The sequence below is a fragment of the Phocoena sinus genome, chromosome 1 (assembly GCF_008692025.1).
Source record: "Phocoena sinus isolate mPhoSin1 chromosome 1, mPhoSin1.pri, whole genome shotgun sequence".
In the NCBI taxonomy this organism is placed as follows: domain Eukaryota; kingdom Metazoa; phylum Chordata; class Mammalia; order Artiodactyla; family Phocoenidae; genus Phocoena; species Phocoena sinus.
Genome location: NC_045763.1, coordinates 135,133,399 through 135,158,471, shown reverse-complemented (window position 1 = coordinate 135,158,471; position 25,073 = coordinate 135,133,399). Strand labels below are relative to the sequence as shown.

Genomic DNA, 25,073 nt, shown 5'->3' with positions numbered 1-25,073 from the left:
CCTAAGAATGATCAGAGAAAGGAACTCAGCTTGTTAGTATGAAATGGTGGAACTGAAAAACAGCATGGTGAGTCAGTGTGACAGGAGCAAGACAGACATCAGGACTCTATGTCGGAGCCAAGATTTCAGGTGAGGCAACAGTACAGCAGTGCCTCCCTTAAAACACAAGACAAAATGGTCTAAAAAGGAGGGCAATTCAATAGCCTGGACACCCAGGAGATTCTTATACCTGAAACATGAGGCTAAACGGAACATCACAGAACAATCCGTAGGCAAAGGATTATATACAATGGAACACTAGGCAGCCACTAAAATACCACAGGAGGATATACTAGTGATACATGGGGAAATATCCACAACTTACTGCTAAATCAATAAAGCAATCTGACAAACAGTATTTGAGGTATAATCCTTTTTGGTTGTCATTATCATTATAGCATAGAAGAGAGACTGTACCGACATACACTAAGATGTGGCTATCTCCAGGTTTACAAGTCAATTTTTTCCTAACTTTGGAAAATTTTTTAATTAAAAAAAATTTTTTAATTAAAAATTTTTCTACAAAGACTTTAATTTTAAAAAAGTAAAAGAACAAAAACACTGTTTTCCCACAGACTGCTTATTAGTTGCAAGAGGGAAAATAAGTAACTATACTGTGAAGAAACTGGACAACACCTTGACTGAGTGAATCAAATCTACCATCACCTATGAGGAGCAGACAGACATCGTGTGCCTCTGATGTGATACTCCGGAAGGGACTCAACCTCACTTATGAGTACTCGAGCTGCGAATGCATAGCCTGAATCTAATCTCAAGGAAATGGACAAAACTAAATTGAGGAATATTCCATAAATGCGTTCTTTAAAAAATGCCATTGTTACGAGGCACAAAGCAAAGCTGAGGAACCATTACAAACTAAAGGAAAGTCAAGAGATATGACAACTATACATCCTGTATTGGAGGGCAGTAAATGCTATAAAAGATGTCATTGGGACAATTCATAAAACCGGAATACAGACTGTAGATCAAAGTATTTTATCAGTTTCCTGAATTTGATAACTATATTGTGGTTATATAAAAGAATAAATTTGTTCTTGGGCTTCCCTGGTGGCGCAGTGGTTGAGAATCTGCCTGCTAATGCAGGGGACACGAGTTCGAGCCCTGGTCTGGGAGGATCCCACATGCCGCGGAGCAACTAGGCCTGTGAGCCACAACTACTGAGCCTGCGCGTCTGGAGCCTGTGCTCCACAACAAGAGAGGCCGTGATAGTGAGAGGCCCGCGCACCGCGATGAAGAGTGGCCCCAGCTTGCTACAACTAGAGAAAGCCCTCGCACAGAAATGAAGACGCAACACAGCAAAGATAAATAAACTCCTACCCCCAAAATCTTCTTTAAAAAACAAACAAAAAAACGCATACGCCCTTTAAAAAAAAAATTTGTTCTTAAGAGATGAAGTATTAAGAGGTAAAAGGAGGGCTTCCCTGGTGGCGCAGTGGTTGGGAGTCCGCCTGCAGATGCAGGGGACACGGGTTCGTGCCCTGGTCCAGGAAGATCCCACATGCCACAGAGCGGCTAGGTCCCTGAGCCATGGCCGCTAAGCCTGCGTGTCCGGAGCCTGTGCTCCGCAATGGGAGAGGCCACAACAGTGAGAGGCCCGTGTACTGAAAAAAAAAAAAAAAAAGAGGTAAAAGGATATGAGGCATGCAAACTAATCGCAAATATTTCAGAAAAATAGCATGTATGTGTGTGAGAGAGAAAGAGAAATAAATGAATGACAAAGCGAATGGGGCAAAATGTTGAAAACTGGGGAATTTGTATAGAGGGCATACAGGAGTTCTCTTTACTACTCTTATAATAACTTTCCTTTTAGTTTGAAATTCGTTCAAAATAAAAAGTTCTCCTGAATTATACAAAACCTCTCTCGACGTAAAAATCTTCAACTTGCAAAACTTCAGAGAATAAAGTACACATCTAATAAAAAGTAAAACTCTTCCTACCAACAGATGGCGTTAGTAGCCATTTATTTAGTGTCATTTTCAACCTCAGAGCCAAAATGATCTCATGAACAGCCTTTTGGAACTAAGCTACATAAACTCTTAAATATTTTTGCCTCATGCAATAACACAGATGAATATTATTTAAGAGGTGGAAGGTGCTCTGGAGATCTCCCCTTGGAGTACATTTCAAACCCCCAGGTCTTCCCTTATTTTAATATTTGCCTCCCTCATCCCGGGAAATGCGCTACTCCTCCACTCCCCACGGAGAATCACTGCTGTAGTAATTTACTATAAAGCAATGTGAAAGCATTGTATCCTTCAAATGTGCAAGAATAAGAAAGAGGGGAAGGGAAGGAAAATGGAAGTAAAGAAAAAGAAAAGAAGGGACAGGCAAGTTTGCTAACCCCCTGCTTTATTCCAATCCCCTGGTTTTACAGTAAGACAACACTCTAATGGGAGGTCATGTGATCTGGCCAAACTCACATAATCAGTTAAAGGCAGAGGTAGATCTTAAATACAAGTCTGCTATTTGCTAAGCTTTCGTGCTTTCTACAATGCCAAATTACCCTCTCTCTCTACCAATCCTTAACTGGATGTTTAAATACTGTGGAAATGTGGGGCAGTAGAGGGTAAAACATCTGGTCTCTCTCTCTCTTCACGTCTAACAGAAGTTCATTAGGTGAACATGAGAGAAAATACCACGTACACAGGCTACGTACAGTGAAAGCCTTTGTCACTGGCATTCAGGGAACCACCAACAGTTGAGGGCAATGTAATTAGAGGGTAAAATGCACGAGTGATGGAAAGCAACAGGAACTGAGTCTGGAGAAGTAGGTATAAAGGGCAACGTTTGCCACAGTAAAAAGAAAAGCCTGGGCCTTCCCTGGTGGTGCAGTGGTTGAGAGTCCGCCGGTCCGGGAAGATCCCACATGCTGCGGAGCGGCTAGGCCCCTGAGCCTTGGCCGCTGAGCCTGCGCTCTGCAACGGGAGAGGCCACAACGGTGAGAGGCCCAAGTACCGCAAAAAAAAAAAAAAAAAGAAAAGCCTGGACTTTATCCTATAGGCAATGAAAAGGCAGAGTCCTTATATATCGGACTATTAAATTATACGATCTTACAAGTTTCATTCAGAAGATATGCACACATGCACATACACAGTGACAGAAAGATACTTCTGTTGAATTCATAAATCTCAACGAATGGATACCCTTCTGATGACTTCAAGTACAACAGACCCTCATGTTTATGACAAATGGATATGCTTCTGATGACTTCAAGTACAACAGATCCTCATGTTTATGAGGGATCTGTCCCAAGACATCTTGAAAAATCCCCAAATTTGAGAATATTACTATGACATGTAACACATTAAAGTATAACTAATTTTTTTACTCCTACAGACGTTCAATGACTCCAAAAACACTGAAATAATTTCTACTTACAATACCAAACAACTTGCAAAGTAGACTCATTCACATCATGGATTTAAACCACCACAGAATCTTACATTTTACTTTTTAGTTTATTCAAAATCCCTCTTCCTAGATGTATTGCCTTTGCTTCTCTTTGGCCACAGCACTACAAGCTGGCTCCCACAGCACAGACAGTGCTGGCAATAATAATTAACTACACACAAAAAACGGAGAATAACAAATTACACGGAGATGTGCCGACCAGTGTCAGACTAGGATCAAATATGTGCCCAGAAAAATTACAAATTATCATATTTCATACACCCTCCCAGTCATTCATGGAAGAGTGAAAACCACAAGTGTTAATTTGTGAGAGACAGAGCTCTATTCTAACAGAACTGACTAGACCAAAAAAGCATCATTCTAATAGCAAAGACCCCACTGGCCTTTTAAAAGCAGCAATGCCTTTAACAACATAAATATTTGCATAGTGACTTGTAGCTCACAAAACACACCCTACCAGAATTTCAGCAGAAGGATTTCAGGAAATTTTGTTTTAGTAAATTTACAACCTAGTTTTCCATTAGAACATTTTATTAAGAACCGAGAGTTCTGGGTCTCTGAAGATGTTTACTCCTGCGTAAGTTCCTGGGGCCACCCAATGACCAGGAGAAGATAATTTCCTGTATAAATACTGAGGTGTTATGGAGATTGGAACACTCTTCTTTATTTATTTTAACAGCCCCCTAAGATAAATATTATATTCAACTTAGGAAACTGAGGCTCATAGACGTTTAAGAAGAGGAATATCTCTTAAGAGTAAAAAATCTTTCCTGGAAGCTTCCTCCTTCCAAGCTTTTCCCACCCCTCCCCTCCAAAAGAAAGGCTTCCCTACATGTATCAGTTGCCACAATTCCTTCATATTTATTTATGCCAAGGAGGAAATGTGAGGAAAATTTTCACAGAGAATCTGATATTTGAGATGAGTCTTAATGAGTAGATATTGGGCAGATGCAAGGGAAATGGTAAGGATGTTCATGGCAAGAGGAAATAATACTTGCAAAGACAGAATAGGAGAAATTGGCATGACAGGAGAATGTTGGTTAATTCTTTGCAGAAAAAGCGTGTGTGTGTGTGTGTGTGTGTGTGTGTGTGTGTGTGTGTGTGTGTGTGTGTGTGAACATGGACAATAAACTGTAAAGGCAGACTGGAATCAGATCATAAAGCATTAACAGCATGGGAAAGAAATATGCATTTTATTTTCTAAATCAAGATTTCTTAACTAAGAGACTATGAATTAAACCCTGGGGCCATGAAATGCCCAACTCCCCAAAAGCATGAAAACTGTGTGATGAACACACAAAAATATCATTTTCCTGGATCCACAGCTATCAAATGATTTTTCAAAGGGACTCAGAAATGAAAAGCGGTTATGAATCACTATCCCAGGTGACTGAAAGTCACTGTATAATTTTACAGGTAGAGATATGTGCCATAATACTTTCATTTTAGAAAGGTAACTGGCAACATCTGTGGAGGTTGATGGATTAGGGAGAGAACCTTAAAAGCAGAGGGAGCGATAAGAAGGTACTGCCCTACTCTAGCCAAGAGGTTATAAGTACTTACATAAAAAAAAAAAACTAATTCCAGAGACTTTTCAAAGGTAAACTTGCTAGAATTTGGGTTGTGATCAAGAAAGGAACTCAGTCTGCCTTACCATTCTACTTCTCATTTAAAGTTCCTGTCATCTACTTATCACATACCATCATCAGGAAAAGCCATTCCATACAGCAGAGCAGCTGCAAGTGAAAAGGTACCTCTTTCTTCCATTTGCAACCGGCCACCACTGGGAAACTAACCAGAAAGTGCCAAATGTTCCAAAGAGAAAATGCTGATAGCCTAGAACAGGGGCTGGTCAACTATAACCCACAATCTGAACCCAGGCCTGTTTTTATAAATTAAGTTTTATTGGAACACAGCCACACTCATTCATTTCTGTATTGTTTATGGTTACTTTCATGCTATAAAGGCAGACCTGAATAGATACAACACAGAGTGTATGACCTGCAAAAAAGGCCTTAAAGTATTGACTATCTGGGCCTTTATGCAAAGTTGGCCAACTCCTGGTCTAGAACAAAAACAGGGACAGATTCTACCTCAGAAAGCACTCCTTTAGTACAACAGATGGCATGAGTAATATGCAGAGGAAGGCTGTAATTGGACGAAATTCAGCCGTATAACATCAGTCTTCTGGGCACAACTGTAGATATATTTGTAGTACCAGCAAACTACTAATCAAATTGAATATACAAAATTCCCAGTATTCCTCTACTTGGAAAAATACTGTTCCTCGTAAGCAACATATTAAGGACCAATGTTCTCAACCCATTTCAAATCCTTGTTCTTTTCCCTCATTCTTCCACTAAAACCTACTTTCTCCCCCAGACTCTCTTTTTAAAAGGAAAAAGAAGAAAATACTAAAATCCAAAGTGTCACCATGTAAGCTGCTAAACTTATCTAATCTGAGAACCAGGGTCTTGACCTATTTGTGGAATACTGGCAAAAAGGAGGCTAGGTAGGCATTTTAAATTAATGAATCTTAAATCTAAATTTCAGATATCAAAGCTCCACTAATTATTTCAAAAACAAACTAAATTTTAGTCCATCGATTAAAATTAAGCTCTACGGGTGGCTTCTACTAGACTAGTGTGGGAAATTATATGTATGGTGGTGGTAATTTTTTTAAAACACTTTTTCCAAATGATATGAAAACAAATACTTCAACATATCCAAATTGATCAACTCCAGGTGGCTACATAAAAATCATTATTTCAAAAATGAAAGAAAGAGTCTCATAAACGCATCATCCTCACATTCCCAAAAGTCTAAGACACAATTTTCTCCAAAGGATTTTATTTAGCAACTTTTTTTTTGCCAATAACATGTTCAACACAGGAATGTTTAATAACACAGGTTTCAAATAATAAGCAGCTAAATTGACTTTAGATACTTTAAACCAAGGTTTCTTAACGTTGGTGCTATTGACATTTGGAACTAGGTAATTCTGTGTGAGGAGGACTTTGCTGTGCATTGTAGGCTGTTTGGTAGTAGCTGCGGTCTCTATCCACTAGATGCCATTGAACTAGTTTTGGCAATCAAACATCTCCAGATACTGCCAAATGTCTCCTGGGGAGCAAAACTGCCTCAGTTGAGAACCACTGCTCCAAACGAATTAAACTTTAAAAACTTTTTTTTAAAAAACATGTTTACTGGTAGATATTGCTTTCCAAGTCAATTGTTACATAGACACGTTGGGTGTCTGAGCTGGAAGGAACCTTGGAAATCATGTGGTGCAAACCATACATTTTACAGGTGAGAAAAATAAGGGCTACAGAGGGCCACTTGAGGCAGTTGAGAGCGTAAGAGAGGCAGGAGCCCATGACCCTCAGTTCCAGGTCAGGACACCAAGACGACCAAAGAGCCAACTCATTTCTACAGGTGCTTACTAAGCATCTCTTATTATCTTTCAAAGAGCACACTATTTATCTATCTATCTATCTATCTATCTATCTATCTATCTATCTATCTATCGGTACGTGGGCCTCTCACTGTTGCGGCCTCTCCCATTGCGGAGCACAGGCTCCGGATGTGCAGGCTCAGCGGGCATGGCTCACGGGCCCAGCCGCTCCACAGCATGTGGGATCCTCCCGGACCGGGGCACAAACCCATGTTCCCTGCATCAGCAGGCGGACCCTCAACCACTGCGCCACCAGGGAAGCCCCCAAAGAGCACACATTTTTAATTTGATAGAGTTCATTTTATCAATGTGTCTTATTATTGGTTGTGCTTTTGGTGTCGTACCTAACAAATATTCGCCTAACTCAAGGTCACAAAGATTTTCTCCTGTTTTTGTCTAAAAGTTTTATATCTTTAGGTGTTACACTTAGGCCTATGATTCATTTTGACTTAATTTTTGTAGACAATGCAAGATACAGACTGAAGTTCATTTGCTTGTATATGGATATCCAATTGAGCCAGCATTTTTTTTAAACAGACTATCCTTTCTTCAATGAATTGCCTTTGTACTTCATTAAAATTCAGTTGTCTATATATTTACTGGACTTATTTTTGGACTTTTCTATTTCACTGATCTATTTCTCTATATTTACACCAATACTACACTGTTTTGATTACTTTAGCTTTATAATGAATTGTGGTATCAGGTAGTATTAGCTCTCCAACTTTGTTCTTCTTTTTCAAAGTTGTTTTAGATATTCTAGGTCCTTGCCATTTCTACATGAATTTCAGAATCAGCTTGTCAATTTCTACAATAAAGCCTGCTAAGATTTTGATTGGGTTGCGCTGAATCAACAGCTCAATTGGGGAGTGATTTCACCTTAGCAACGAGTCTTCCAACCCATGCACAAAGAATATCTCCCCATATATCTACATGTTCTTTAATTTTTGTTCAGCAATGCTGTGCATAGTTTTCAGTATTTCATACACGTTGCTATTGTCAATGGTATCGGTTTTATTAAATTTCAATTTCTGACTGTTCGTTGCTAGTACAAAGAAGTGCAATTGATATTTATATATTGATCCTGTGTCCCATAACTTTACTAAACTCACTTAATAATACTGTGTGAGGCCAGAATAACCCTTATACTTAAACTAGACACAAACATTATGAGAAAAGAAGACTGCGCAAAAATATTCCACATGCAAAAGTTCTAAACAAATTATAGGAAACTGAATGCAACATTTTTTTAAAGAAAATATAGTACATGATGACCAAATGGGGTTTATTCTAGGAATGCAAGTTTAGTTTAACATTTTAAAAGCAATGAATGGGGCTTCCCTGGTGGCGCAGTGGTTGCGAGTCCGCCTGCTGATGCAGGGGACACGGGTTCCTGCCCCGGTCCAGGAAGACCCCACATGCCGCGGAGCAGCTGGGCCCGTGAGCCATGGCCGCTGAGCCTCCGCGTCCGGAGCCTGTGCTCCGCAACAGCGGAGGCCACAACAGTGAGAGGCCCGCATACCGCAAAAAAAAAAAAAAAAGCAATGAATGTAACTCATTCTATGAACCAACTAAAAAAGAAAAACCATGTAATCAACTCTATAAATGCAAAAATAAAAAAGCATTTAACAGTCTTACCCCCATTCCAGATAATACCGGAGCACATTTTAGAAAGGAACTTCTTCAACCCAATAAAGGGCATATCTGAAAAAACTACAAATAATGTAGTTTTAATGGTCGAAAACCAAATGATTTCTCCCTGAGACCAGAAATAAAACAAAGGTTGTCTACTCTCACCACTTCTGTTCCACAGTGTACTGGAGGAGATTCCAGACAGTGCAGTCAAGAAAGAAAAAGAAATAAAAGGCATCTAGAATGGAAAGGAAAAGGTGTGTTTTTTTTTTTTTTTTTGCAAACATGACTGTGTAGAAAATCTGATGGAACCTATGAAACTACTAGAACTATTGATAAATTAAGAAGCACTCCCTCCTCTGAAATTTTCTCAAAGTGTTTCTGTAGAACTGTTATAATTTATTCCTTAAATACTTAGTAGAATTCACTTGTGAAGTCATCTGGGCCTGGAGGTATTCTTTTGGTGGGAATATTTCAATCAAAAATTCAATTTCTCTAACAGATACACGGCCATTCAGGTTGTCTATTCTTGAATGAAGTTTAGTAGTATGTCTTTTGGAGAATTTGTCCTTTTCCTTTGTTATAAAATTTATAGGCATAAAGTTGTTCATAATATTCTCGTTATTTTTTTTTTTGCGGTACGTGGGCCTCTCACTGTTGTGGCCTCTCCCGTTGCGGAGCACAGGCTCCAGATGTGCAGGCTCAGCGGCCATGGCTCACGGGCCCAGCCGCTCCGTGGCATGTGGGATCTTCCCGGACCGGGGCACGAACCCGTGTCCCCTGCATCGGCAGGCGGACTCTCAACCACTGCGCCACCAGGGAAGCCCTGTTATTCTTTTATTATCTATAGAATCTGTAATGATGTCACCTCTGTCGGTCAGGTTAGAACTTCATCAATTTTATTGATCTTCCCAAAGTCAGTTTTAGGTTTCACTAATTCTGTCTACTTTTTTCTGTTTTCTATACTTAATTTCCACATTGGTCTTTACCGTTTCCTCTCTTCTAATTACTATGGTTTAATTTGATTTTTAATTTCTTAAGGCAGAAGTGGAGGTCATTAATTTGAGATTTTTTTTTTCTAATATAAGCATTCAGTGCTATAAATTCCCCCCAAGTTCTGCTTTAGTGGAATCTCACAAATTCTGATATGTTGTGTTTTCATTTTCATTCCGTACAAAATCTTTTAATCTCTTTGAATTGTGTTATTTAGTTTCCAAGTAAGTTTTCCAAAGTCTTCTGTTAGTAATTTCTAATTTAATTCCATTGTGATCAGAGAGCACAGGATCTCAATCCTTTTAAATTATGGAGACTTGTTTTATGACCCCAAAACATGGTCCATCATGGAGAATGTTCTGTGGGCATGTAAGAAGAATTGAGAAGAATATTCTGCTATCGTTAGGTGAAATATTCTATAAATGTTAATTAGGTCAATTGGTTGACAGTATTGTTCAAGTCCATTATATCTCTGTAATATATCTTTGTAACTTTCAATGCTCAGGAAAGGGTATTAAAATATCCAACTAAAATTGCAGATTTGACTGTTTCTCCTTGGAGTTCTATCCATTTTGTTTCAGGTATTTTTGAAATTCTGTTATCAGAGGCACAAACGTTTAGAACTGTTATGCCCCCTTGATTAACTGACCTCTATTATTTTGTAAGGACATTCTTTATCCTTGGAAACATCCTTTGCTCTGAAGAAATCTACTTTGTCTAATATTACTATAGCCACTCCATCTTTCTTTTGACTATTGTAAGTATAGTATATCTTTTTCCATCCTTTACTTTTAACCTATTTGTATCTTTATATTTAAAGTTATGTTTCTTATAGGCAATGATATAGTTGGGTCTTGCTAAATCCAATCTGTTAATCTCTGCCTTTTAATTGGTGTGTTTAGACCATTTATATTTAATGTGATTACCAATCTGGTTAAAATTAAGTCTATTGCCTTACTATTTGTTTCTCTTTGTCCCATGTTCTTTTTTTCCCTCTTTTTATGCCTTTTTTTGAATTAAATGAGTATATACTCTGATTTCACTTTATCTCTTTTGATGGCTTATTACCTGTAACCTTTTTAAAAACAGAATTGCTTGAGGATAGTATGTATCTTTTCACTTACCATGGTCTACCTTCAAGTGATATTATACAACTTCACATACAGTATAAAATTCTTACAGTAGTATACTACCTAGTATCATATCTTGCCCACCTAACACTCTGTTCATAAATCCTACCTCTTTGTTAAAAATGGGAGAGAAGCACTAGAGAAATGTAAAAGAAATAGTAGCAACAAACTGAGACCTCTTCCTTGGCTTCATTTAAAAGGCAAATAAGAACTGAGAAGGAAATAGATGCTTAAAAACTAGAACTACAACCATAACACCTGGGTTCAAATCCTAGTTCTGCCACTTACATATTGTATAACATAAGGCAAGATGGTTAGCCTTCCTGTTTCTCAGTTTCTACCTCTTTAAAATGAAAGTAACAACAGTACCTTCTTCACCAGGTATTGTGACAATCCAATGAGTTAACACAGGTAAAATGCTTAGAACAGCACCAAATAACTATGAAATGGTTAAAAAATAAAGGATACCTCTGAGATATTCTGAGTTCAGTTCCAGACCACCGCAATAAACTGAATATTGCAATAAAGCAAGTTTCACCAATTTTTTTGATTTTTCAGTGCATACAGAAGTTACGTTTACACTATACTATGGTCTATTAAGTGTACAATGTTATGTCTAAAAAAATGTACATACCTTTATTTTAAAATACTTTATTTGGGGGACCCCCCTGGTGGTACAAGTTAAGAATCCACCTGCCAGTGTAGGAGACACGGGTTTGAGCCCTGTTCCGGTAAGATCCCACATGCCACAGAGCAACTAAGCCCATGTGCCACAACTACTGAGCCTGCGCTCTAGAGCCCACAAGCTGCAACTACTGATCCTGAAGCCCACGTGCCCTAGAGCCCACATGTCCTAGACCCCATGCACTGCAACTACTGAAGCCCGTGTGCTGCAACTACTGAACCCTGTGTGCTCTAGGGCCCGTGCTCCACAACATGAGAAGCCACTGCAATAAGAAGCCCACGCACTGCAACGAAGAGTAGCCCCCACTCGCCACAACTAGAGAAAGCCTGCAAGCAGCAATGAAGACCCAACGCAGCCAATAAATAAATAAATGTACTCTTTCTTTAAAAAAAATACTTTATTTCTAGAAAACACTAACCACCATCTGAGCCTTCAGCAAGTCAATCATTTTGTGTGTGGAGGGTCTTGCCTCAATGTTGATGGCTGCTGCTTGATCACATTGGTGGTTGCTGAAGACTGGGTGGCTATGGCAATTTCTTAAAATAAGACAACAATGAAGCTTGCCACACTGATTGACTCTTCCTTCTATGAATGATTTCTCTGTAGCATGCAATGCTGTTTGATAGCATTTTACCCACAGAACTTCTTTCAAAAATTGGAATCAAGCCTCAAACACTGCCACTGCTTTATCAACTAAGTTTTTGTAATATTCTAAACCCTTTGTTAAAATTTCAACAACTGTCACTGTATCTGCATCAGGAGTAGATTCTATATCAAGTAAACACTTTCTTGCTCATCCCTAAGAAGCAACTCCTCATCCATTCAAGTTTTATCATGAGATTGCAGCAATTTAATCACATCTTCAGGTTCTACTTCTTGTTCTAGTTCTCTTGCTATTTCCACCATAGCTGCAGTTACTTCCTCCACTTAAGTCTTGAACCCTTCAAAATCATCCATGAGAGTTGTAATCAACTTCTTCCAAACTCCTGTTCATGTTGATATTTTGACCTCTTCCCATGGATCATGAACGTTCTCACTGGCATCAAGAATGGTGAATCCTTTCCAGAAGGTTTTCAACTGACTTTGCCCAGATCCATCAAAGGAATCACTATCTATGGCAGCTATAGCCTTAGAAAATGTATTTCTTAAATAATAAGACTCGAAAGTCAAAATTACTCTCTGATCCATGGGCTGCAGAATGGATCTTGTATTCAGAGGCATGAAAACAACATTAATCTCGTACACCTCCATCACAGCTCTTGGGTAACCAGGTGCACTGTCAATGAGCAGTAATATTTTGAAAGGAATCTTTTTTCTGAGCAGTAGGTTTCAACAGTAGACTTAAAATATTCAGTAAAACATGTTGTAAACACTGTTGGTGGGAATGTAAACTGGTGCAGCCACTATGGAGAACAGTATGGAGGTTCCTTAAAAAATAATTACCATATGATCCAGTAGTCCACTCCTGGGCATATATCCAGAAAGGACAAAAACTCTAACTCGAAAAGATACATGCACCCCAAAGTTCACAGCAGCACTATTTACAACAGCCAAGACATGGAAACAACCTAAATGTCCACTGACAGATGAATGGATAGAGAAGATATGGTATGTGTGTGTGTATACACACACACACACACCCATACATACACACAATGGAATATTACTCAGCCATAAAAAGGGAATAATACCATTTGCAGCAACATGGGTGGACCCAGAGATTATCATACTGAATGAAGTAAGTCAGAGAAAGACAAATATTATATGATATCAGTTATATGTGTAATCTAAAAATATGATACAAATGAACTTATTTACAAAACAGAAACAGACTCACAGACATAGAAAACTAACTTACGGTTACCAAAGGGGAAAGGTGTGGGGGAGGGATAAATTAGGAGTCTGGGATTAACAGACACATACTGCTACATATAAATTAAATAAACAACAAAGACCTATCATATGGCACAGGGAACTATATTCAATAAATATCCTGTAACAACCTGTAATGGAAAAGAATCTGAAAATGAATATATATAACTGAATCACTTTGCTGTACACCTGAAACTAACACAACATTGTAAATCAACCATGCTTCAATAAAAAGTTGTTTTGAAAAACAAAAATTGGAAAGAGATGTCCTACCCTTAAGGCTTTGTTATTCCATTTGTAAAGCACAGGCAAAGTAGATTTAGCATAATTCTTAAGGGGCATAGGACTTTTGGAATGGTAAATGAGCACTGGCTTCAATTTAAAGTAGATCCCACAAGCCATGTGGTGCAGCCAAAAATAAATGAATGAATGAATAAATAAAGCCACCAGATGCATTAGCCGGTAACAGTAGAGTCAGCCTGTCCTTTGAAACTTTGAAGCCAAGCATTGGCTTCTCCTCTCTAGCTATCAAAGTCCTAGATGGCATCTTCTTCCAATAGAATGCTGTTTCGTCTACATTGAAAATGTGCTGTTTAGTGTAGCCACCTTCATTAATTATCTTAGCTAGATCTTCTGGCTAAGTTGCTGCAGATTCTCCATCAGCACTTGCTGCTTCACCTTGCACTTTTATGTTACAGAGACGGCTTCTTTCCTTCAACCTCATGAACCAACCTCTACTAGCTTCAAACTTTTCTTCTGCAGCTTCCTCACCTCTCCCAGTATTCACACAATTGAAGAGAGTTAGGGCCTTGCTCTGGATCAGGCTTTGACTGAACAGAATGTTGTAGCTGGTTTGATCTTCGGTTCAGACCACTACAACTTTCTCCATTATGAACAATAAGGCTGTTTCACTTCTTATCTCAGTTTTCAACATGGCTTCCACACTAAGCTTAATCATTTCTAGCTTCTGATTTAAAGGGAAAGATGTGCGACCCTTCCTTTCCCTTGAACACTTAGAGGCCAATGTAGGGTTATTAACTGGCCTAATTTCAATACCTTTTCTTGGAATAGGGGGGCCCCAAGAGAGGGAGAGAGACCAGCGGGGCTGGGGGTGGGCCATGCCAGTTGGTGGAGCAGTCAGAGCACACACAACATTTATTAAGTTCACTATCTTACACAGGGGTAAGGTTCGTGGTGCCCCAAAACAATTACAATAGTAACATCAAAGATGACTGACCACAGATCACCATAACAAATATAATAATGAAAAAGCTTGAAACATTGTGAGGATTACTACCAAAATGTGACCCAGAGCCACAAAGTGAGAAAATGCTATTGGAAAATGCTCAATGCAGGGTTGCCACAAACTTTCAATTTGTAAAAAACGAAGTATCTGTGAAGTGCAATAAAGCAAAGTACAGTAAAACAAGGTATGCCTGTAAATATAACAAGTCCTATTATTCACAATGAATAAGGCAGTATTTTTTAATGCCCTATACACTACCTAAAATAATCTTTACCAACCCACACACTGGGTTGCACTTCTCTAAGTGAATCTACAAGTAAATTAACTACTTAGGCTCTTTTACTTGCAAGAAATTCATTCAAGTTACCCCAAATATCATTTTAGGTATATATTATGGTCTTAGTATTGTTGTAAAAGCTTTGTATGTGTCATCTCATTTAATCTTCACATCAACCCCAAAAGGAAAGGAATTATTTACGATGCTCACTTTTTACAGATGAGGAATGAGAGCAACAACCTCCCCAAGTCACACAGCTAGTAAAAGACATAACCAGAATTCGACTGCCAGAAGTCTGACACCAAAGCCTGCATTCTTTCTTGGGAAAAAACTGGATGTCGTCTCAAGAAGGGCAGGAGCCACAGACGTACTAGAGTAATGGAAGAAGAGTATCTACAGAGCCAGAAAGCAGAATCTTCAATCTCAGGCTCTGTGCCTGCCTTTCTCTCACCACATGGTTCCTTGCTTACAGCTTTGTGCTTCTCTCGGCACAGATGCCCCATATTCTTTTCTGGTTACCCACTGGCGTCCTCAACTCCTTTATCATTTCTGTACTCATAGCTTCTGCTTATACTTACTTTCCAGTCTCTTAAACTTTAGTTTTACAGGATTCTACACTAATATCCTTCCAGCTTCAGCTCCCATGGCTCAATGGCAAATTAACTCCATGTTTCCTATAAATGGCTGTAATTTTCCCCACCAGACAATCCTAGGTTGTTAGCTGGTTTACAGATTAACAGCCCTTAGGTCAAATGCCCACTCCTGGACCAATCAGGTGCAATATAGTTCTATATGGTTAAAAACATAGCTATTAAAGTCTGTTCCTCTGCAGTGTACCATGGAAAAAGGAGATTTCCTTCAAAGGAACCGTAGGCACACCAGAATTATAAAACACATGTCTAGGACACTGAGTCAGCTACGTCACCATTAATCTGGGGCTCAAAAGTCTTTTCAGTATTTTTAATCTATTTAGTTATAGTGTAATTAAGGAGTTATAAATACAAATTTTGGTTGTTATTAAGGAGATCATATAATTTACAGGGTCGCACAAGTAAGACATGGGACACAGGCCCAGCAATTGTTAAGTCAAGGGTGGCCATACTACAGCCACAGTATTCTGACTGAGAGAAGGAAAAACCCATTGCCATCTATCATTTTCAATTCTGCTCAGAGACAGAAGTAGTAAACATCAATAACCCTATCCATTCCTATAGCTATGTCTATTGCGCCACATTGAGCTGAAGCAGAAGAGGGGGCTAGATATGTTGACACTATTACTACAGCCAATTCACAGCTGCCCACGCTGCCCACAGACGGCTTCAACAGTACTGCTAGTTCCCTTAAGTTCAAATCTTCAACATTATATCTCTAAAACTCTTTCTGCAGATGAGTTCAACCCTACACCTTTTGGCTTTCTTAATGGCAGAGGAAAGTTTTGAATTGAAAACCTTCTGCTACATAATTAGCTAAGACCAAGTCATACGGACATAAAGGAAAAAGTAAACATATAACTTATTAATGTTACCTTGCTATCAATATTGTTTTAAACCTTCTTGTTGGGAAGCTTACCTAATACATATATAACTAGAAGCCCCTCTCCCTTTTTTTAAAAGAACACTGGTTCTAAACAGTTTGGATTTTCCCTCCAGTCTTCATTTACAAATTATCAATTTACAGCCTTAAGAAGAAAGGAAACAGAGTGAGAAGCTAAAAGTTATTAACAGTATGTACTACCCCTTAAATTTTAATCTGCTTTACTTCTAAGGACTGAATAACCTGCCCATTTTACCAAGTTATTTCCCACTCCATCACTCCAAAAACCCTTCAATCCAAAGCATGACAAAAAGACTAATTTCTGTTACTATATCTTCAGTAATGCTGTTCCCCAATACTTAAGTTCTTACCACCTTAATGAAACACATTTCTTAAGGACCACTCCTGCCCTCACTGAGCCTCCCTCCGCTCCTGCAAACTGCTCTTCAATCTGACACATAACTACATACGATCTCATGTTATTTACTGTGGTTTCACTCACATAAAAGACTTCATCTCTCACCAAGAAGATGTAAACAATGAGTGCAAGATCTAAAACTTAATTCTTCTACGGTAACACTCACAAGTACTGGGCTCACAGAAAACATTCAGAAATACTGTTGACAAAAAGAAGCAAGTCAGGGCTTCCCTGGTGGTGCAGTGGTTGAGAGTCCGCCTGCCGATGCAGGGGACACGGGTTCGTGCACCGGTCCGGGAAGATCCCACATGCCGCGGAGCGGCTGGGCCCGTGAGCCATGGCCGCTGAGCCTGCGCGTCCGGAGCCTGTGCTCCGCAACGGGAGAGGCCACAACAGTGAGAGGCCCGCGTACCGCAAAAAAAAAAAAAAAAAGATATATATTTAATAGATAATCCAACTGATAATTTTTAGACTAAACCCAACCAAAATCCATAGCCATATTACTATTTTTCAAACAAGTACATCTGAATATATCATTCATTCCTTGTTCAAAAAACTGTGAGTGTCCTTTAACTTTATGACAACTGGCTATTTGGATAAAAAGACAAAAATTAGATCTTTCATTAAAATAAATAGGATGAATTAAAGATGAAAAACATTCAAGGTATAAAAATACAAGAAGTAAACATAGGTGAATTTTTTTTAATGTTGGCACAGGAAAGTCTAGGACTGATAACAGAAAAACAAACAGTAGAAGACTGATAAATCTGACTAAAGAAAACATGACACACATAGACAGCAGAACACATGTATTGCATCAATTCTAGGATGAATATTTTCTCATCTTTTAACATCTCTGAAATCAGGATGCCTCTTAAAACTAACAGAGTGTCATGGTTTAAGTGACAGCATATTTCTGTCCTTAACTGTATGTTACACAGTGTATCTCACAACTGAAGCCAACTTAGATTTAATAAAATAAGTGAGGTGACAAAAAAATAAAATAGGGAAAAGATCTACAACAACCAACAAAAACAATATTCTTCATACATAAAGAGCTCTAACATGTTAAATAACAGGGTGCTTCAACTGCACTGGTTATGTTTCATTTCTTAAGTTATGGGTTAACTGTATTTTTTTTTCCATATGGTTTATCACAGGATATTGAAAATAGCTTCCTGTGCTATACAATAGGACCTTGCTGTTTATTCATTCTATGTAACAGTTTGCATCTGCTAATCCCAAACACCCAGTCCTCCCCCAACCCCTCGCCTTGGCAACCACAAGTCTGTTCTCTGTATCTGTGAGTCTGTTTCTGCTCCATAGATAAGTTCATTTGTGTCCTATTTTAGATTCCACATGTTAAGTGATATCATATGGTATTTGTCTTTCTCTTTCTGAGGGGTTAACTGTATTAATCTTTATGTACTTTTTGTTTACCTGACTTATCTCCTTAAAAGACTTTTAAGAGACTGAGCAATAGGAATATAAGATATGAAAAGGAAATTATACACAAATGTCCGAAAACATGAAAATATAAACTTCACTGAAAAAGTTAAAAAATGCAAATTATAACAAGGAGAATTTATTACCTTACAGATCAATATTTATGTTTTTAAAGCTAATCACCAAGTCAGTAAGAGTATAGAGAAACAATTATACGCCATGGGCAAAAATACAAATGTACTTAACCTCCAAACAGCAATCATCCTCCTTTTAGAAATTCATCAAAAGGAAATGATCACAGGGACTTCGCTGGTGGCGCAGAGGTTAAGAATCTGCCTGCCCACTATGGAGAACAGTATAGAGGTTCCTTAAAATACTAAAAATAGAACTACCATACAACCCAGCAATTCCAGTACTGGGCATACACCCTGGGAAAACTGTAATTCAAAAAGAGTCATGTACCACAATGTTCATTGCAGCACTATTTACAATAGCCAGGACATGGAAGCAACGTAAGTGTCCACTGACAGATGAATGGATAAAGAAGATGTGGCACATACGTACAATGGAATATTACTCAGCCATAAAAAGAAACGAAATTGAGTTATTTGTAGTGAGGTGGGTGGACCTAGAGTCTATCATACAGAGTGAAGTAAGTCAGAAAGAGAAAAACAAATACTGCATGCTAACACATATATATGGAATCTGAACGACAACAAAAAATCGTTCTGACAAACCTAGGGGCAGGACAGGAATAAAGACGCAGACATAGAGAATGGACTTGAGGACATGGGGAGGGGGAAGGGTAAGCTGGGACAAAGTGAGAGAGTAGCACTGACATATATTCGCTACCAAATGTAAAACAGATAGCTAGTGGGAAGCTGCTGCACTGCATGGGGAGATCAACTGGGTGCTTTGTGACCACCTAGAGGGGTGGGATGGGGAGGGTGGGAGGGAGACCCAAGAGGGAGGGGAACAGCAGAAACTAACACACCATTGTAAAGCAGTTATACTCTAATAAAGATGTTAAAAAAAAAAAAGAATCCGCCTGCCAATGCAGGGGACACGGGTCTGAGCCCTAGTCCGGGAAGATCCCACATGCTGCTGAGCAACTAAGCCCACGTGCCACAACTAATGAGCCTGGGCTCTAGAGCCCACGAGCCACAAGTACGAAGCCCATGCACCACAACTACTGAAGCCCTCAGTAGCAACTACTGAGCCCTCATGTTGCAACTACTGAACCCCACGCTCCGCAACATGAGGCCACTGCAATGAGGAGTACGTGCACTGCAATGAAGAGTAGTCCCCGCATGCCACTAGAGAAAGCCCACACACAGCAATGAAGACCCAACGCAGCCAAAAATAAATAATAAAATTTAAAAAAAAAAAAGGAAATCATCAAAAAAGTACAGGAATATGTATAAAAAAAAGCGAACTCTATCACTCTTCATAGTATATAAAAGTTAGAAACAACCTAAGTGTCCATTAAGAGATTGATTAAATAAATTATGATACACCCACACAAAGTGATACAATACAGCCATTAAAAATGAGGGTAGAGAGAAACTGTCTTTCGAAGTGATATAACTAACCTTGGAAGTATACAGAGACTTTTTATATGAGCATCAGATTTTTAAAAACTTCTTCTTTTTTTCTGGCTTAATGTGTTTTACTTTTTTTATTGAGATATACACAAATACTGAAATGTATTTATGAATTTTTACTATGTAGACATGCATGCAACCACCAATCAGATAAAGATACAGAGCAATTCCAGCACTCCAGAAGTCTTGCTCCCCTAGTCCGAACCCCTAACCACTGCTCTGACTTCCATCAACATAGATGAGTTTGACCTTTTCCTGAACTTCAAAAAGAGAATCACACAGTACATGCTCTTTTGTGTCCGGTTTCTTTCAACATTTTGTGATATTCACCCACATTTGCTAAGTATAGCAGTAGTTCCTTCTTTTTCACTGATGTATAGGATTCCAGTATAGAGCATACTACAAATTATTGCTCCATTATTCTGCTGACGGACATTTGGCTTGCTTCCAGTTGGGAGCTATTATGTTAAAAACTGCTATATTTTTCCAGATTTCATAACTTATTGTATTTGTATTGTTTCTTAATTTAGTTTCAGATAGTTATATTAATAAAACAAAAAGGATCAAACCCAGAAAAACATGATAAAGAAAAAAACCCTGGTACCTCACCATATAGACAACTACCATTTTAAGATTTATGTTTTACATAACTGAAATGATGTTATAAATGCTGTTTTTTCTAAATCAACCCCTTTTCCTTTATTTTCTCCCTTCTTTCCCTCCCTCTCCTTTTTACCTTAGACCAACTAGGTAACAAATGTTTACATTTGATGTGCAACATTTTCTGCTTTACAAGATCACTTATACTCTCACACACACACACACAGGATTTTTATTGTTTGTTTTACTAAAATGGGTATTTTATATATTCCTCTGTATCTTGCTTTTCTCAATTAAATATGGTGACAATGTCCTCACATCACTGATTATTTTTGCCATGTCTTGTTTTTTTTTAATCAGCTTTGAGATGTAATTCACATACCATACAATTCACCCATTTACCGTATACAATTCAGGGACTTCCCTGGCGGTCCAGTGGTTAGGACTCTGAGTTTTCACTGCCGAGGGCCCGGGTTCAATCCCTGGTCGGGGAGCTAAGATCCCACAAGCTGCGCAGCACGGCACCCCCCCCAAAAAAGTATACAATTCAATGGCATATAGAACTATCACTATAGTCAATTTTAGAACATTCTTATCATCTTAAAAAGAAACCCCACACTCCTTAGACCTCCCCATTCCCTAGCCCCAACCTCAAGCAACCACTAATCTGCTTTCTGTCTCTACAGATTTCCCTGTTCCGCACATTTCATATGAATGGAATCATATAATATGTGGCCTTTTGTGACTGCTTCTTTCACCTAGCATGATATTTTCAAGATTTACTGATGATGTAACATGCATCAGTACCTTACTCCTTTTAAGGGCTAAATAATAATCCAATGTATAGATATGTCACATTTTGTTTATTCACTTGTTGGGTAACGGACATTTGAGTTGTTTCCATTTTTTTTTTGCCTACAATGAATAATGCTGCCATAATCATCTGTGAACAATATTTTGTGGAGACATGTTTTCATCTTCCTTGGGTATATACCTAGGAAAGAACTGCTGGGTCATATGGTAACTCTATGTTTAATCATCTTAAGAACTGCTATGCTATCTTCCAAAGTAGCTATATAACTTTACATTCCTATTAGTGGATGAGGGATTCAATTTCTCAACATCCGCCTCTATACTTGTTATCATCTAACTTTTTGATTCTAGCCATTCTAGTAGTGTGAAGGGGTATCTCATCATGGTTTAACTTCACTTCCCTTATAGCTAATGATGTTGAGCATTTTTTCATGTGCTTACCGCATATCTTCTTTGAGAAGTGCCTATTCAGATCCTCTGCCCATTTTAAAATTGGGTTTTCTTTTTATTGAGTTGTTAAAGAGTTCTTAATGTATTCTGAATGCAAGTCTTTTATCAGATATTTGATTTGCAAATATCTTCTCCCATTTTGTGGGTTATCTTTTCACTTTCCTGATGGTGTCCTTTGAAGGACAAGTTTTAAATTTTGATGAAATACAATTTATGTCATTTTTGTTTTGTTGTTCCTGTTTTTGGTGTCATATCCAAGGTCATGAAAATTTACCCCTATGTTTCTTCTAAAGTCCATGTCTTTTGATGTGCATATATATTGATTTCTGTTGGGTCTATACCAAGAAGTGAAATTGATGGATCATACGGCATACACATGTAGAGCTTTAGCAGATGCTGCCTAAAGAATTTTCTGAAGTGTTTGTACCAATTTTCAAACCCATCTGAAGTGGATGAGTGTCCCAAGTGCTTTCCATTCTTGTCAACACTTAGTATTTTCAGGTTTTTTTCATTTACACTATTTCTGGTGGGTATGTAGTCATATCACATGGTAGTTTTAATTTGCAATTCCCTGAAAATTATGTGTGAGTACCTTTCACCTTGGCCATATGGATAATTCATTTCATAAATGCCTTTTCTGGTCTTTTGCCCATTTGTTTTAAAATTGGGTTGCCTGTATTTTTTTTAATTGACTTGTATATTTTTCATATACTCTGGATACAAGTCCACTGTTGTACTGTAAGTATTGCAGACACTTTCTCCACTGTATCACTTGTCTTTTCACTCTCTTAATAGTATCCTTTGATGAACATAAGTTCTTATTTAATGAAGAAAAATTTATCAATCGTTCTTTTCTGGTACTCCTTATGTCTTGTTTAACAAAAACCTCTCCCTTCCATAGGGTCATGTAGATATTTTTCTATGTTTTCCTCTAGAAACTTTATGTTTCACCTTCGACGTTACATCTATAGTTCCTTCAAGGAGCACATAATCCCTATGTTACAAAATTATTTCAGAGAAGAGAAAAAAAGGGAAAGCTTCACAACTCATTTTATGAACCTACCACAACTCTGAAGTCAAAACAGATACATATAAATCTCTGATAAATTTATCTACTGATAAAAGTAAATTTTTAAAAAGCTCTAAGGCAGTGGCAAATCAAGTTCAGCAGTTAGAGGGAGAAAAAAACGAATGCAACACAGCTATGTAGGGTTGGAGGCAATAATGCAAACTATTAATGTAATACATCCTATTAGCGGATTAATGGAGAAAACATATATGATCATTTCTAACAATACAGAAAAAGCACTTGATAAAATGCAATACTTATGATATTATAAGAAAAAAGTCTTACAAAACTAAGACTAGAAGGTATTTCTTAACCTTTTTTTAGTTATATTATCAAAAACTTATAGTAAGGTAGGGGAAATAGGGAGAGGTTGGTAAAATGGTAGTATAAACTTTCAGTTATAAGAAAGTTATAAGAAAAAAGTCTGAGGATTTAATGTATATCATATGGTAACTATAGTTGATAACACTATATTGTAAAACTGAAATTTGCTTAAAAAGTAGAACTTTAGTGTTCTCACCAAAAAAAAAAAAAGAAAACTATATGAGGTGACAGGTGTATTAATTAACTCAATGGGGGAATACCTTCACAATGTATACATATATCAAATTATCATGTTTAAATATCTTACAATTTTGTCAATTATACTTCAGTAAAGCTGAAAAAATACAGTTAATAACATCTATTATGTTCTCTTTTCTGCATAATTTTCCTTTCTTGTTAACGTCTCTGTGTGTGTTTAATTTAATTATGTTAGTTAGTTAAAATATAAATGTAATAAAGGCAAATGTTTTTGTCTTTTTGTCTTTATCTGTATCCCCAGCACCAAGAACTATTCCTGGAACACAGAAAATGCTCCATGGCTTTTAAAAAATGAATAAACGAATGATTTCTAAATCAAAATTTGCATTTGGGAAAAATTATAGTACTTTCTTTTGGCATTTCTCTAGAAATAAGCAGTTATACAGGCCACGTTTGTATGTATAAAAATATACACATTTATATGTATATAGTACTTATGTATGAAAATCGTTCTGATGATTAATTTTTAAACCCTATCTGATAGGGAAAAAAACCACAAAACCTTCAGTAAGATGTCATACTTGATGAGATTTTAGAGGTATTCCTATTGAAGTCAGGAACATGAAATTCAGGATCATCTCTCTCAAGTAGGCCCTTAATGCTGACTGGCAATCACACTATATTTCTCTATTCTATTCTCTTCTACTCTATTCTATTCGCTTTCCCACTCTTTGATGATCACGTCACATATTTTCCCTCTTGTCAAACCTCCAATACATACTCCCATTCTTCCTTACTCTCAGCTAATGATCTTGCTTCTCATACATTAACAGAAAACCTCAGATGAGAACCTCCTCAAGCTACCACCATCATGTCTCTGTCCATATACTCTGTTCTTCTCTCCCAATTCTGTAGACAAACTCTCCCTACTCCTAGTAAAGTTCAAAGGCTAATCCTTCCACCTGTGCCACAAGTCTATGTCTATGGCTGCTTTCACACTACAAAAGCAAAGCTGAGTAGTAGTGACAGAGACTGTACTGCCCACAAAGCCTAAAATACTTACTATTCAGCCCTTTAAAGAAAAAACTGGCTGAGCCTTGTACTAGATCATCTCCGCTCTCATCTAAAACGGACACTGCTGGTTGAAAAGGCCCACTAAGTCCCATGCATAAGAAATGAAGTAAGATCCACACAAGACCCATACAACATCAGAGACATATCAGAGACTGATGAGAAAGAAAGGATCTTAACAGAAACAGGTCACATATAAAGGATGAAGACTAAAGGGCATAAGACTTTTCAACAACCACTTGAAGCTAGAAAATTATAGTACAATCCCTTAAATTTTGAGGGAAAATTATTTCACCTTAGAATTCTACACCCAGACCAGCCAAATTATCAACCAGGTGTCAGGGTAGAAAGAAGATATTTTCAGCAATACAAACATCTCAAAAATTTCACCTCCTCAAATACCCTTTCTTGAAAGTTACTGAGGGATGTATTTCACCAAAACAAAGTGGTAAACTGGAGAAAGAGGAAGACATGGATCGAGAGACCATAGGCTCTAATGCAGGGAAAAGGCAAAGAGAATTGCCAGAATCATGAAGGGAAATCACAAGCTAAGACCAAGCAGAGTGGAGAGTCCCCTTGCAGGTCTGAGCAAAAGGATGGAGAGCCCTGGGATTTTTCCAATTAAAAAAAAAATCGAATGATCAATTACCTGATGTGTTTGAACATACTGAGACAGTTTCTGGAAAAAAAAAACAGAGACAAATAGGAAACTAAGCAAAAATCAAAAAAGAAAAAATTTTAACTCCAAGAAATATCATCATAGTACACTGCACAGTTCAACAATAAA

At 37.9% G+C, this 25,073-nt stretch overlaps 1 protein-coding gene across 5 annotated transcripts in view; it reads right to left on the bottom strand.

Annotated features, from left to right (window-relative positions):
* RALGPS2 (Ral GEF with PH domain and SH3 binding motif 2) overlaps nucleotides 1-25,073 on the bottom strand; it is a 312,954-nt gene that overhangs the window by 133,059 nt on the left and 154,822 nt on the right. Inside the window, exon 1 of one of the 5 annotated variants that reach the window (XM_032631391.1) lies at nucleotides 8,564-8,630. The exons of the other annotated variants lie outside the window; for them this stretch is intronic. The gene's annotated coding sequence lies outside the window, so the exon portion shown is untranslated. Of the gene's footprint in view, nucleotides 1-8,563; nucleotides 8,631-25,073 lie in introns of those variants that run through there. 5 annotated transcript variants of the gene reach the window in all.